Source organism: Vombatus ursinus, unplaced genomic scaffold, assembly GCF_900497805.2.
Source record: "Vombatus ursinus unplaced genomic scaffold, bare-nosed wombat genome assembly UNPS02014774.1, whole genome shotgun sequence".
In the NCBI taxonomy this organism is placed as follows: Eukaryota; Metazoa; Chordata; class Mammalia; order Diprotodontia; family Vombatidae; genus Vombatus; species Vombatus ursinus.
In genome coordinates this window covers 17693748-17710280 of record NW_020954552.1, presented here as the reverse complement: position 1 = coordinate 17710280, position 16533 = coordinate 17693748, and the positions used below count along the sequence as shown (strand labels likewise).

The 16533-nt window shown below is 38.3% G+C and overlaps 1 protein-coding gene across 4 annotated transcripts in view; it reads left to right on the top strand.

Annotated features, from left to right (window-relative positions):
* Positions 1 to 1618: 1618 nt before the first annotated feature.
* Positions 1619 to 16533, top strand: part of ZFYVE16 (zinc finger FYVE-type containing 16) — a 63829-nt gene continuing 48914 nt past the window's right edge. For 2 of the 4 annotated variants that reach the window (XM_027864237.1, XM_027864235.1), the window contains exon 1: positions 1621 to 1722. The gene's annotated coding sequence lies outside the window, so the exon portion shown is untranslated. Of the gene's footprint in view, positions 1723 to 1881; positions 1929 to 16533 lie in introns of those variants that run through there. The other 2 variants (XM_027864238.1, XM_027864236.1) reach the window with 2 other exon arrangements.

The window sequence follows — 16533 nt, the reverse complement described above, 5'->3', positions numbered from 1 at the left end:
TTCAGACAACTAAAACCCACTGAGGATCTCAAGCTAAAGAAATAAAAATTTTGAGGGAAATATGATGTAATTACCAGTAAGGACTTATTGGAATATTTAATTTATTCAGTTACTAATTTGTCAGTGCTGTGAAATAAGCTCTGGTGGAATGACTAATGCTAATTTTGTGGTCCATAAAATTTTTGGCAGCTGTTAGGTTACTTTGATGGAGTCCGCAATAATGCCTCAATCCCACATAGATCTTTTGTTATTCCTTTCCTCATTTTAACCTTATATGAAACTTAACTGTGGTAAAAATAGCATTGCTCAACCATCATGAGAGTGCCATCACATGAGAGTGACATTTTATTCTCCCAACAAAACACTAAGCTCATGTTTTCAGCAGCTGAGACAGCTGTTCTTGTGACCATTTGAAAGGAGAAGTAAAGAAGGTGAACGGGAAAATAGAGCATGTTGGGATAAGACTGCTATTGGCTGACGGACTGCCGGGAGTCTGGAGCTTAGGGATAGGAGGAGAGAGAGCCATTCGGTTGGTGAATATTTGAGATGGAGAATGTGAAACTACTTTGAGATAGAGAAGTTACTTTTCAGTAAGGGAAAGTGCCCGTAAGGCAGTTAAGGGTGAGGCGGGTGTATCTAAACGGGGCCCTGGTCAGCTGGAATCCAGAGGCAAGATGTTTGGAAGAGAGGTGGCGGGGATAAAGAGGAGTGGTGTAGAATATGGACAGAAGAGTAAGGGGTTACTAAGAGATCATGAGCAAGTCACTTGGTTTAGTTTCCTCATCTGTAAAATGAAGGGGTTGGACTAGATGACCTCTAAGTTCTCTTCCTAAATCTATGATGCTATGAAAAAGCAAAACGAGTGAAAAGCAAATGCGATAATACATGTAAAGCGCTTTGAAAACTTCAAAAACTAGATGAATGTCAGTTATTGTCACCCTAGCCCAAGGGCAACCACAGAGGTGCTGTGCCCTGGTGATAGGCATCTTCCTTCTCCCATCCCTTCTCCAAGCATTTTCCAGTCCCTTTCCTCTGAGATTACCTCCAATTTATCCGGTATGTATCTTGTATGTACATAGTTGTTTGTATGTTGTTGCCCCCATTAGAATGTGAGCTCCTAGAGGGCTCAAAGAATGTTTTTGCTTTTCTTTGGCAAGGCAACAAACATCTATTAAACGCCTACCGTGTGCCGGGCACGTTGTTAAACCCCAGGGATTACAAAGAGCCCCCAAAACAGTCTCTGCCCTCAAGGAGTTTACAATCTAATGTGTGCCTATCGCTTAGCGCAGTGCCTGGCACTCGGAAGGCGCTTAGTAGATGCTTGTAGACTTGGCCTGACTTTTCCGGAAACGACCCCAGCACCTCCTACCCCCACCACCCCCCCAGCCCGCAGCGCCCGGAGCCCGCAGGCAAGAGGAGCCGGGGCTCCGAGGTAAGGCCCGAGCAAGGGCAAGCCTAGTGCCAGAGCGCCTGTGCGCCTGCGCGACCGGGGAGGCGGGGGCGGTTGCTCCATTCCTGCCCGGATCCAGTGAAAACAATCCCGGCCCGACACCGCCTCCGGCTCGGTCCTCGCTCCTTCCTCGCTTCCTCCCTCCTCCCGGGCTCGCTCGCGCCCTCCTCCCTGCTTCCTCCCTCCTCCCTGGCTCGCTAGTGTCTGAGCTCGCTCGGCAGCGGGAATCCGGCCGGAGCCGGGCGGGACGTCGGCGGGGACGAGAGGAGGAGGTAAGGCGCTCCCGGGGCCTCGGGTCTTCCCCGGGCCGAGCGGGTGCTGGGCCTCAGGCGGCCGCGGGCGGGGCGGGGCGGTCTCGGGCCCAGCTCGCGCTCCCCGGGGGCTCCTCGCCCGCCCCGCAGCCCCTCCCCCTCCCGGCGGGGATCGGCCCCGCGGGAAGTTCGCGGTCGGAGGAAAACTGCGGCCCCAACGCGGCCAGGTAGGAATGCCCTGGGCGGGGCGGGGCCGGCCCGGCCCGGCCCGGCTCACCGCCCCCGCCCCCGGCCCCGGCCCGCGCTCTCCGGACCATCCCCCTGTCCAGTCTGTCCTTCCTGCCTTGACCCCTCCACCCCCACCTCCTGTCCTCCTTTACTCTGTCTAAAGCAGGAATTCTTAACCAGGGATCCGGAGAGGGATTTCAGTCTGTGGACTTATTTGGGGAAAACAATTATATCTTTTTGTCAATATAATCCCACGTATTTTATTTTATGCATAAAAAAAAACCCAAACAACAACCCATTATTCCGGTAAGTGTCCATAGGCTTCACTAGACTACTAGACGAGTCCATGACACAAAAAAAGTCAAAATAAGTTGCTTTAGAGACCGTCGGCAATGTTCCCGCAAGTTATTTAAAAACAAACCAAAAAACCCATTATCTGTGACAAGGTCAGCACTTATTCCCAGAACATAAAATATATTTTTGAGGAGACTTGTGTATTCCCAGCTTTTTAGCACGGTGCCCGGTTTGCCTGGGACATAGTAAGCGCTTAATATATGCTTGTTGATTGAGTCATACCTTTTTTCCCGTTCTGCTAGCTGAGCGAAGTTTACTTGCAAGATTTATATAAAACACTCTTGTACATTTTTTTTTAAAGCAAGTTTTATAAGTATTACTGGTGTGAGGTGGCAGATGTGTTCTTCAAGTAATGAGGCAGGATTTTCATTTGTTGCTTGGGTTATCTTTTTACAAGATATATTTGGGGACTAATGTGCAAAAGCGATGTTGAAATAGGGGAATCTAAATAAAAGTTCAGTAAGTAGTTTAAAACATTCTACAACACTCAACACTTTTTTTTTTTTTTAAGTTTGGGAAATATGTACATGGCAGCATCCACAACTGAGTCTAGGGTGTGATTGTGTGGTAGAGCAAAGATTTGTAGTCTGGGTTTAAATATCTGCTCTGCTGCTTAACTATGTGACTGCATATAAGTCAGTTCACCTCTCTGGGCTTTTGCATGCTTATCTGTAAAATGAGAGGGCTGGACTGTGATTGAAATCCTATGATTCTAAAAGCTTCACCTCTTTTTAGTATTTAAGGCTTGAAGCTGAGTGGTTACATCCTACTCATCTAGTCTTATTTATTACTTCTGGCTTTTCCTTGTGGAAGTGACATGAGAGAGGGCATGAAGTTGAGAATAAGGATGATACATAGATGGTAACATTAAAAGAAAAGGCTAATGTGAGTGGAGCAAAATGTTGTTTGGTGGATACAGGGAGTATTTAAAGTGTGCGCTGGTCAGATTTTAAAGACCTTTCCTTTGTCTGCCTAAGACTTTTTGACTTTATTCTATAGACAAGGTAGGGAGGAATTGGGCCACAGTTGGATTTGGTGACATGGATATAGGAAGGTTAATATAACTGAGTGAAAATGGATTGAATCGAGGAGAAACTTGAAGCAGGAATTTGAGGTTGTATCCTGTTATTCCAGGTTATTTCTCAGAAAAACCTGCGTTTTAAGGTCAGGCTGTTTCCACCAATCCTTGCAAATCTTCAGATATTTTCCTCATCTTTTCTTAGTCAAGTTTCTTGGTGAATATTATCTTTTCTTCTTTTTGTATGGATTCATCTAGTGCTGTGCTGAGTCTTTCTGCTTCTTGTCTTTGACTTTGATGAAGATATAGATGGCAAGCTTATAAAATTGTTGACACAAACCTGAGAATAACTTATTTGTCCTATTACGTCAGAACATAAAAAGATCTGAAGAAGCTAATGATGGACCAGATCTAAGTAGATAAAATGCATTATACTAGTGTTGTAAAATCCAATACTTAGGTTAAAAATTATCCCCACAAATGAAAGATGCATAATGTGGTGGGTAATAGTTCATATCATTAAAAACTCAGTGGTTTTAGTGTATTCTCCACCTCTTTGAGTGCTTCTGTGCCCTTGCACAGTGGTGTCCCACATTTGGAATATACATCCTTCTCTTTTCTGCCTTGTAGAAATATGAGCTTCCTTCCAGGTGCAGCTCAGGTACCTCCTACCTGTTATTAGCACTCTTTTTCTCTTAAAATCACATTGTACTACCTGTCATATTTTGTATTTATTTACCTATGTCCATGTTGTCTCTCTCCAGTATAATGTAAGCTCTTTCAGGGGAGGATGATGTCATTTTTGTCTTTATATCTCTAGCACCTAGAGGCAATATAGTATAGTAGATGGACCATTTAGGAAGCCCTAACATATACTGGCTCTGTGAATATACCTCTCTGACGTTTTTAAGTTGAAGAGCATTAGCACAAGGGGTTCCTTACTCAGAGCTCCTTGTATGGATGACATTACAAGTTAGGTTAAAAAAAAAACAACCTATGGTTCCTGGCGTATGGTAGGCATTTAATAAATATTTGTTGAGTTGAATCAAACTGATCTCCCTCACATAATATTCTGTTCTGCTTCCATGATTTTGCTTATTCCTTTGTGTGAAACAACCTTCTCTCAGCATATCTGAATTATACCCATTCTTCAATATTGGGCTGTTTTCTATCTAGCCCACATTGATTATTTTTGGAAGTCTTGTTATACTACTGTACTATAGTTTTATAATGTATCACTTAATACTTTCATAATTAATCACGTATGTACATTTTAAACTACTTGTTCAAGAGATTCCATTCCATTTCTGTCTCCTCCAAAAGATTGCCACCTCTGTCATCTCCACTCTTTCCCTTATAGGTATACCTTGGAGATAGTGTGGTTTTGGTTCCAGACCACCTCAAAAGAGGGATACAATAAAGTGAGAAACACAAATTTTTTTGTTTCCCATGCATATAAAAGTTGTTACCATTAAGTGTGCAATAGTATTATGTCTAAAAAAGTGTACATACCTAGGTTAGAAATACTTTATTGCTAAAAAATTCTAACCATTGATCTGAGCCTTCAGTGAGTTGTAATCTTTTTGCTGGTGGAAGGTCTTTGCTTGTAATTTGATGGCTGCTGACTGATGAGGGTGGTGGCTGCTGAAGGTTGGGGTGGCTGTGGCAGTTTCTTAAAATAAGACAACTATGAAGTTTGCCACATCAATTGACTCTGCCTTTCACTTGAATGCTTAGAGGCCATTGTATAGTTATTAATTGGCCTAATTTCAATATTATTATGTCTCAGGGAATAAGGAGGCCAGCAGAAAGGGAGAGAGACAAGAACAGCCACGTTGCTGAAGCAGTCAGAACACACACAAACATTTAGTGATTAAATTCATGGGCCCTGTTTGTGGTGCCCCAAAACAATTACAATAGTAATATCAAAGATCAGTGACCACAGATCACCATAATAGGATAATGATGAAAAAGTTTGAAATATTGTGGAATTACCAAGATGTGACTCAGAGACATGATGTGAGCACATGCTTTTTGGAAATATAGAGCCAATAGACTTGCTTGATGCAAGGCTGCCACAGACCTTCAGTTTGTAGAAAAAGAAAAAAAAATTCAGTATCTTTGGAGCACAATGAAATGATGTATGTCTGTATTTTCAGTCTCTCCCTGTTGACTGGCTCGTTTCCTACTGCTTACAAACATGCCTGGATCACTCCCATCCTGAAAAAACTCTCATTTGGTTCTTCCATTTTCCCTATCATCCTATATTTCTTCTGTTTTTTGTAGCTAAACTCCTAAAAAATATCATCTATAGTAGTTGCCTTCACTTTTTTGCTTCTTACTCCCTTCTTAACCCTTTACAATCTGACTTTAAAACTTATTCCACTGAAACTGCCTTCCAAAGTTACTAATGATCTCTTAGTTGCCAAATCCAGTGACCTTTTCTCAATCCTCATTCTCCTTGATCTGTCTGCAGCCTTTGACACTGTTAATTACTCTTTTCTCCTTGATACTCTCGTTTCTCCAGATTTTTAGGACACCCCTCACTTCTGGTTCTCCTTCTATATATTCGACTGCTACTTCTCTGACTCCTTTGCTGGATCCTCTTCCAGATCACACCCTCTTACCATAGGTGTCCCTCAGGGGTCTGTCCTGAGCCCTCTTCTCTTCTTCCTCTATACTACTTAACTTGGTGATCCCATCAGCTCTGGGTTAGGCTTTATAGATTTAATATATACTACTTGGTTGATTTTTTTTTTAATGTGAAGTCCTTTACATAGTGCATTCTGTAGCTCTGCAGAGAAGTTTTGTAATAGCATTAAAACAATTGGACTATGCATATAAAGAATTCATAGTGATATCAAACCAACATAAGGAGATCAGAAGGAATTCTGGAGATTAAAGTATAAATTTTCAAGTAAATCAAGTAAGTAATGATACTTTACAGTTTTAAAAGGTAACCATTAGACAACTTCACCTTTCAGGAACATAGCAGAGTACCAGAAAGTAAACAGAAAAGTATAGTGATCAGCCAAAATAAATTTGATAAAGCTCTTTTTCCAGGTCCTAAAATTTCCTTCGTAGGAGAGGCTCTCACTCAGCTTATATTTCTTCTTATTTTGCACATAATTCTTTTAAGTTTGGTTATCTGTTTTCTTAGCCCATGGTATGTTAGAAAGAATAAAATAAAAAGGGATAGGGGCTACTTGAATTAATTAACTTGTAGTGAGAGAAGAGAAGGGAAAAACTAAATACAAGAACTGAAAAAGCAGAGCGTTCTGGAAAGATTATTTTGTGGAGGGATAAACAATTCAAGTCAACAAATATTTATTAAATGCTTACTGTGGGCAAGGCATTCTTCTAGGCACAAGGGATACAAAGTAAGATACTTTCAAGATACTTTTGTATAATAGGGATAATGATTCTTGTACCTTGTGGGGTTGTTGTAGGGAAGGGTGCTCTGTAAACCTTAAACCGCTATTAAATTGTGTTATTACTACTACAATTAATATATAATTGGTGAAAAGGCATTTACGGAAGTAGGCTATAAGGGATAATATAATGAAGGTAAAAAAGAGATACTGTTGAACGTTGTGAGAAATTTGAAGGAAATGGAACTTTAAGCTGCTAGGTAGGGGGCGACGTCATAGAGGAAGTAATCTCTTGATAGAAGGCAGGGTTTCAACATCTGGAGAAAGGGTTTGGGGGATTCTGTTCTAGGCATTAACAGGCATAGTTGAGGATAGGTGTTGCCCTGTGCAAATAACTTAGTCTCCTGGAGGCTAAAAAAAACTTTAAAATTAGGAGGTTGAACTAGATAGCTTTGGAGGTCCCTTTCAGAACAGTGATCCTTTGACCTGGCGTATTTACCAAGTAGTGGTATTACAGGGTCAAAAGGTGTGAACAATTTGTAGACTTTTTAGCATAATTCCAAATTATTTTCCAGAATATTTAGACAATCTCCATCCCAAGTGACTTAGTGTGCCTCTCTTTCTATAGTTCTTTCAACATTAATTATTTTATTTTCTTTACTAATTTGCTGGATAAGGGGTAAAACCTCAGAGTTGTTTTTATTTACATTTCTCCTTATTTAGAGCATTTATATTTGGTTATTGACCTTTTTTTGGGGGGGCTAGGCAATGGGGTTGAGGGACTTGCTCAGGGTCACACAGTAAGTGTTATATGCCTGAGGTGGGATTTGAACTCAGGTCCTGCTGACTTCAGGGCCAGTGCTCTATCCACTGTGCCACCTAGCTGCCCCTATTGACAGTTTTGCATTTCTTTTCTTCCTTTTTTTTTTTTAAACCAATTATCTAATGGGAAATGGCTCTTGGTCATATATTTGTATCAATACACTATAGATCTTGTATATCAGATTTTTATTAGGGAGATTTGATGCAAAGATTTCATAGTTTTTTCTCGAGTTTTTATTCCAATTCTAGTTGCATTAATTTTTTAAAAGTGAAAGCTTTAAACCATTTAACAGGAACAAGCACAGTTTAAATGTGCTTATTTAAATGGTTTTTATTTAGTAGTGACACCAAAGTGGTATAATAGATAGTTGGCCATATAACTGGGAAGACCTGGATTTAAGTCCTGTCCCTGACACATACTGGCTACGTGACCTTGGGCAGTTCACAACTTCTCAGGCAGTTTCTGTAGCCATTCTATGATCAGAAGTTGGAATGAAGGTGCTTGCTTGCATTGGGAAAAGTAGTTTCTTGATTTGGGAGTTTTTTATGACAGTAAAATCACAGGTCTGTTTCTTGTCCCTATCCTTAAGTAATACATTTGTCATCCAAACTTCTAAGCAGAAAAATTTAACATTTCTTGAAAATACCTGCCAGTTTGACTTTACATAATTTATTCGAAACTAGTAAGGTTTATACCCTGTTGCTCACTTGACAAATTATTATGGAGTTAAGCAAATTTTTAGTCCTTTATATGCTCATTTTGATAAATACTACTTCCCCCTACCTTCCTATTCTAGCAATTTTCATTTTGATAGTAATACAAAATTTGTAGTTGTTTTTACATACTGAGAATACTTCTCAAAATAATAATGTTGTGATAATGCTAGTTTTGCTTGGTAAATGTGTCTTGACTGTGATCCATTATTTGACTTGTTACATGGTTTGGAGCTCACAAAACACTTGTATTTTTTCTCCTGTAAATTAAACAATGGTGATGTCTTTTCTCATTGTTATCCTGTCTGGCAAAGAGAGACAGTATGGGGGCAGCTAGGTGGCGCAGTGGATAGAGCACCAGCCCTGAAGTTAGGAGGACCTGAGTTCAAATCTGGCCTCAGACCAAACACTTGACACTTACTAGCTGTGTGACCCTGGGCAAGTCACTTGTTAAAAAAAAAAAGAGAGAGAGAGTATGTTATATAGTGGAAAGTGTTCAGAAGTCAGGATCTCTTAGTTTAAACCTCAGAATTGAAACTTAATTTCGTTAAGACTGTGATTGAGTCCCTTAAACTTTCTGTGTCTCAGTTGCCTAATCCATAGAAAGGAGGTAATATTGTGCCTCCCTATTACCTCCAGGATCAAATATAAATCCTCTGGTATTTACAGCCCTCGCGAACCTCCCTTTCCTCCTCACCTTTCCAAGCTTTTTATACCTTACACTGTAATGTGCTCTGTGATCTATTAATACTGTCCTTCTTTCTGTTCCTTAAACAAGAAACTCCATTTCCCAATTCTGGGCATTTTCACTGGCTTTCCTGAGTGCCTGGAATGCTCTCTTCATTTCCGCCTCTTGGCTTCTTTTAAGTCCCAACTAAAATCTCACTTTATATGAAAAACTTTTCCTTATCCTCCTGATTCTAATGCCTTCCTTCTGTTTTTTATTTACAATTTATCCTGTATATAGCTTGTTTGTACATAGTTATTTTTATGTTGTCTCTCCCATTAGACTGAGCTTCTTGAGGGCAGAGACTATCTTATTTTTTTTTGTGTTCCCATTGCCTAGTACATAGTAGGCGCTTAATGTTTATTGACTAGTATGAGGAAAGTGCTTTGTAAACATTAGAACCCTCCATTAGTATAAGTTTTTATTTTTGAATGTGTTTGGGAAAGAATCATAGTAGGTTAAAGTATGCCTTGGAGTCAGGAGATCAGAGTTCTAATCCCAGTTTTGTCACCAGTTAGCTGTGTGATTTTAGTTGTCATTTGACCTTTCTGTTCTTTTTTCCTTAAGTAGGAAATGATATTCATTTTTACTCTCAGGGTAATTGTGAAGATTAAATGAAATATTGTTGGTGAAAACTGCTTTGAAAAGTAAAAACGACCCTACAGAAATACTGTTAAGATGAGAGTGATCTGAGTGATTCATACCATTTCCTTTCTAGGGTCTCCTCCTAACTCTGAACTTTCTTTAGCTTGCCATGCAGTCTCCTCACAGTGGAATTATACTCTGCCTCTGGTCTTCTTACACTGCAAGTACACTCTGCCCTAGCACTCTCTTCTGATTGATCATTTTCAGAATGGAAAAGGCCAGTCACATCTTCAGTCCTCTCTGGGCTCCATTGCTGGCTCTCTAGACTTTCTCCACCGTACTTCTCCATAGGTACCTTTACCCCTTCCTCCCACCTTTTTTCAGTTTCCTTTTATATATTCCACTGTTGGAATGAAGGTAAGGTCCTTGAGGGCAGGGTCCTTTTTTTCCCTGCTGGTGTTTGTATACCTGGCCCTCAACATAGTACCTGATACATAATAATATGAGCTTACTATATATATGCTTGTTGGCTTGCTTAACTACCATTTTGAAATAAACTTGATAGAGATTTTTGTCAAAAATTTTTTTTAGAAGGAATTGTTGTGGACCCATGATTTGACTGTTGTAGTGAATGCTCACTGTGTGGGAACTGCTTCTATCAATGCATGTTGGCAACTTGCCTATTGTAACTTATATAGTTTTTTAAGGGAAGGAGAAGGTAGTGAGCATTTATTAAGTGCCTACTGTGTACCCTGCCAAACACTTTATGAGTATTATCTCATGTAATCCTCAAAACAACTCTGTGAGGTAGGTTCTCTTATTATCCTAACTTTACAGATGAGGAAACTGAGGCAGACACAGTAATTGACTTGCCCAAGGACGCACAGGTTAAATGTCTGAGACTGGATTTAAATTCAGGTCTTCTTGCCTCCAGGCTAATTGTTTGGGGCATAGAGAGACTTTGTAATAGTCATGTTAAGGCCAGACTTGAACCTATGCCTTCCTGTCTTGAAAGCCCACTATCTGCTGTTCAGTGTTGCTTCTCATAATATATTTCCTATTTATTATGTGTTACTGTTGAACATTTGTTAAATTTTATAATATTTATGCAGATTGCTTTACAATGATTTACTATAATGTCCTTTTTTTTGGAAGTGTCATTTTTCAGATAAGATACCTGAGATACCAGAAGATAAACAATTTGTTATAGATTTCACAGAAAGTCATTGATAAAATCAGAATAGAATTAAGGAAGATGAAGATGTGACTACAGGTAGAGTGATATAGTGGCTCCAAAGTCAGGAAGAACATGGTTCAAATCATTCCCTTAACATATTCTAGCCCTGTGACCATGAGCTAATCATTTAACCACTCTGTGTTTCAGGCAGATCTGAAAGACTCTAAATTACAGATAAGTTGCTCACCTGATGGAAGGAGTTTCCATACCTGGAGTTCCTCATACAAAAGAAATCACCAGTTCATACTTTAAAAAATAAAGCATATTACTTTGACCAAGAAGATACAACTTTGATCATAAAATATTCAGTTGCCTTTGCCATGGGTTCCACATTAATATAGTGGAAGAATAGAAGGAATATTTTTATTTTATGACACATCTGTTTCTCAAAAGTCCTACTCTGGTGACATTTTATTGTAGAAGTAATGCTAGGTTCTTGAAAGTTTCTGCCATTGTGATAAAAGCTCTGGCAGCAAGTACAGTACTGGGGGACAGACTGTCTCCTGTTTGAGGAATGGTTTAGCTAAGTCTAGAGAGTTTCATCAATAATAATTTGGACCCGAGGTGATGAATTCTTTGGTCATAAAAACAGTGAAAATTAAAGTCTAATTTGGCCTCCTTTGCAATGTCAGTATCTGAGTGGTGAATGTCAGTATGGCATCTTCCGCATTGTTATGTGCAGGCTGTCTTCCATTCTTGAAATACACTCTCTCCTTACCCACATTTCTCAGATTACTTATCTTCCTTCAAGATTCAGCTCAATTGCCACCTTCTCAGATCCCTTTAGCTATAAATATTTTTTTCCCCTCTCAGATATTCTTAAAGTGTCTTTATTTCTTCTCTGTCCCCTTAAGCCCCTATCTTGTTTTATATGTATTTATGCACTTGTAGAAAATAACTTTGGTGAGCCAAGAGACCGTTTTCTCTGTGTCTTTGTATCCCTCCACCTAACACCATGTTTTATACATTTATACATAAAGTATAAATGTACACTTAGTACATTTTAGGCACTTAGTAAATATTTATTGAATCTAATTAAAAGTGTGGTAGAGTGCAATAGGAATCCCTCAGTTTTTAGACCTCTTACAAATGTTAAAATTTACTGTTTGTACTCTAGGTATGAGATCTTTGTTTAGTGATCATAAAGTTGATATGTTACTGGAGAAACTGAACTACTTCCTCATTGCCATTCTTTGTTTGGAGGGAACTAGGTGGCACTGTGGACAGAGTGCTGGTCCTGGGGTCAGGAAGACCTAAGTTCAAATATTGCTTCAGATACTTAATTAGCTGTGTGACCCTGAGCAGTCATTTAATAATCTCTGTCTCTTTCAGTTTCCTCATTTGTAAAATGAGAATAATAACAGTAGCTACCTCCCAAGGTTGTTGTGAGGACCAAATGAGATAATTTATAAAGCCTGGTACATTGTAGGCACTTAATAAATGTTTTTTTTCTTTCTTTTCCTTCCTTCTAAATGAAATGAGAAAATGTACTTAAAGCAGTTGCAAATAAATGTAAGGATGACTTTAGTTGTCCTTGAAGAAGCATATAAAGGAGTTGGTAGAACTGGCCACATCATGGGCCCCAAAGACAAAAATCTCTAATTTCATGGGTCATTTGGTCATCTTATTTTGCTGTATCATGGTAAACAAAGAAAAGGAAACCACATGGAAGATACTTCTATCCAACTTAACTAACTTATGAGTCAGCATCTGTTGCAGAATGTGGAAAAGGTATAGATTAGGTCCCTTCTATCTTTAAGTCCATTATCCTATGAAGAATTTCAGATGATCCTTCAAAACAAGTTAACATATAAACCTTAATACTTGGTGACTTCAACATAAAAGTTGTCAAAAGGAAAGACAATGACTATTGTGTTGGAAAATATGGATCAGTCAGCTAGCATTTATTAAGTGCCTATTATGTGCCAAGCACTGTACTAAGTGCTGGGATTCCCAAGAAAGACAAAAACAGCCCATGCTGTTAAGGAACTCATGGTCTAATGGGAGAGAAAACATGCAAACAGGTATGTGCAAACTACAGGATAAATTGAAGATAATCTCAGAGGGAAGACATTAAGGTTTAAAGTAGGACTTGGAAAGGCTTCTTGAAGAAGATGAGACTTTAGATGAAAATTTCAAGGCAGCCAGGGAATTTTGTTTTTTTGTTTTTTAGGCAATTGGGGTTAAGTGACTTTCCCAGGGTCACACAGCTAGTAAGTGTCAAGTGTTTGGTCTGAGGCTGGATTTGAACTCAGGTCCTCCTGACTTCAGAGCCAGTGCTCTATCCGCTGTGCCACCTAGCTGCCCCCCCCCCCCTTTTTTTGTTAGCCAGGGAATTTTGGAGGCAGAGATGGAGAGTGTTTTAGGCATGAGGGACAGCCAGTGGAAACACTCAAAATTGGGAGCTGAAATGTGATGTTTGGGAAATGATAAAGAAGCCAGTGTCACTAATTTGTAAAATATGTGGAGGAGAGTAAGGTATAAAAAGACTGGAAGAATAGGAAGGGACCAGGTTATGAAGGACTTTAAAACTCAAACAGAGGATTTTATATTTGATCTTGGAGGAAATTGGGAGCCACTGGAGTTTATTGAATAGTGGGGTGATCTGGTCCCACCTAGGTTTTAAGAATATCATTTTGATAGCTGAGCAAAGGGTAGACTGGAGTAGAGAGAGCAATGAGAGGTCAAATTCCTGTATGCCATTAATACATGAAAAAAAAGTTTTATTAATGCTTTTTTTTAATCTGTCATTTCAGAATATTAATCTTTCCTTGAAATAAATAAAAGCAGTAAAATTGGCTAATTTAGATCTAAATCAACTAGATTATATTTGACAAGGTTTGCAGAATTTTGCCCTAATGGTTCCTTAAGTCTTTTTGGAAAGGAGGAAGTATGTTTCATTATCAAGAATACTTTCTTTAAGAAGGTAGAAATATATGGATATAGTGAGTACTCAACAAACATCAAAAAAAATTATCAAACATCCCCAAAAAACAAAAAAATTTATCTGTATCTTTAAAAAGACTAATTGACTTGTTACCAATACAAGAGTAATTTCAGAATTATCTTGTCTTCCTATTATCAGATCATTAACTGGTTAGGGCAAAGGTCAAAGCTAAGACACATTGTATACAATTACACTTCTAACTTAACCTATTCAAACTGTGGTCTGTGAAAAATGAGAAATGAATAGAAGTAAAGTCTAAATTGATCTTTATTATTGCTCTTAGAGGTTTAACTGTTGTAAAACAGTTGCTACAATGAAACAGAGCCCAGAAACTTCTTCAGCAAATAGACATGTGCCATTTTCTTGCCAAGTGGAAATATGTGGTAGTGAAGAGCAACCCTTTATTTTAAGAAGTGCACTTGCAGACATTATGGTAGATGACAATGGAAGATTATGAGCAGCATTACTTTATAAATCAGTATAATGTAGCTTGTAAAGGAAGGGCCAGGAAACAAGCCTGCCAAAAGAGTTAGCATGAGATCCCACTAAGGCAGATCTTCCCAAGAGCTTCTATATCTTAAACTGGGTACTTCATTTCTTTTTGGCTATTATTTATCACAATTAATGCTTTTAGGAATATTTTCCCACCTGTCTGTAACCTCCTCAGGAGGTGGGTGGGTGCAGTCATAATTCTATTAGTGACTATTTGGCAAAAGAGTACATTTTTTTTTTTAACACTTAGCATATAATTCCTTTTTAAAAAAGGTTGGATTAATTTACAACTACACAAGCACCATATTTGCTTTTGTTTTGCTACCCCTGTGCCAGTATTACATTGTTGTCTTTTATTATCTATGCCATTTTGGTGTTAGGAGGCAGTCTTTTGCATTTCTCCAATTATTAGAGATTTGGAACATTTATCATGTGGATATTGAAAATTTGTATTTCTCTTTTCAAGAATTGTGTATTTATATCCTTGAACCACTTATTTATTGGAGAATGAATGGCTCTTTGACTTACAAATTTGTGTGTCAATTGCTTATAAATTTTGAATGTTAGACTTTAATAAAAGATGTCTGATGCTGAGATTTTTTTTCCATTTTTTCTTGTTTTTGGTACATTTTGTAGTGCAGTAACTTTATTTTTATGTTATAAAATTAGTCTATTTTATTTTTCTTTCCTTTAAGACATAACTGGTTTGGAAATTAGAGCCATATTTGTCTCAAGAGGAATTTGCTAGAGTGTTGTCCTCTATTTTTGAAAGCAGTTTATGTAGTATTTGGATATTAGTTACTGAAATGCTTGATAAAATTAATTTGTGAATCAGTTTGATAGTGATTTTAGTGTGGCAGTTAATGAACTTTTTCTGATTGATATACATTTACCTAGGTTATTGTTTCTTTTGCTCCAGTATTTTGCATTTTTTAATATTCTATTTTACTGGCATAGCATTATATGTAATATTATTTAATAAAGTTCTTTATTATTTCTTAACTCTTAATTTTGGCCTTCTTATTTCTGATTGTGGTCCAGACTTCCATCTTTTTTCTCTACTTTGCTCCCTTATCTCATACAGTTATAGTTTCTAGGCTTCCCTGACTTGTCTCTACTTCCTGAGCTGGAAGGTTTTCTTGAGCAGTGCTCTTATGCCCATGGGCTTTTGGATATCTTTTTGTGTAGCATTAGGCTGGCAGAATGTACTTACTCTGATTTCTTTTAGGATTCCTTGATTGTATCTTGATCTGGTGCTCTTGCTAGAAGAGCGGTGAGGAAGCTGGGCTGGTCCCAAACAGTTGTATACCCAAGATGAAACAGATGTTTTTAACAGTTGCTATCTTGGGTTTGGATGACATTCCTTCACAGAATTCATTCCTGAATCAGTAATTGACAGTTTTTATGTGCCTCTTTCAATACTAGTGATATTGTTTTTCTTAGCTTTAGTATCCAAGTATACTTTCTCTTTCATTTAGCAGTGTATTGCCATTGCTCATGTTGGTTTCCGATAATCATATGACTGAGACTTGCAGCAAAAGCAAAGTATGCATCATATTCTACTCAATCTAGTTCTTACCAGAAGCAGTCCCCTTCATCATCTTCTTCTTGATGATGAAACCAAAGAACAACAGGAAAGCTTTCCAGGAAAATTCTCCACGTCAGACCACATCTTCATAGTCAAATAGTTGACAGAGCTATGTAGAAGTTCTGCAGCTTATTTTTTGTTGGTTACTATAAATAAAAGAACATTTAACTAGGTAGGTCATAACACAGGTACAATCTTTCTTCAAAGAAAGTATACCATACATATATTAAACTCATTTAAAACTCATTGATAGATGTAATCATAGCTATTATAACTTCCATTATTGTCTAAATTATTAAAATTAATTGAGGTGTTGGTGGAGTGGTAAACTGGTCCAACTATCCTGGAGAACAATTTGAGACTATGCCCAAAGGGCTATAAAACCTGGGACCCTTTGTCCCAGCAATATTTCTACTAGGTCTGTATCTCAAAGAGATTAAAAAAAAAAAAAAGGAAAAGAACCCATATGTACAAAAATATTTATAGTAGCTCTTTTTGTGGTGGCAAAGAATTGGGAAGTAAGGAGATATGCATCAATTTGGGCAATGACTGAACAAAGTGTGTATGATTATGATAAAATACTGTTGTGCCATAAGAAATAATGACAGGATGGTTTTAAAAAACCTTAGGAAAAACTGACGCAAATTGAAATGAGCAGAACCAGGAGACCATTGTATACAGTGATAGCAATATTATAATGATAATCAACTGTGAGACTTAGATAATTTGATCAGTACAATGATCCAAGA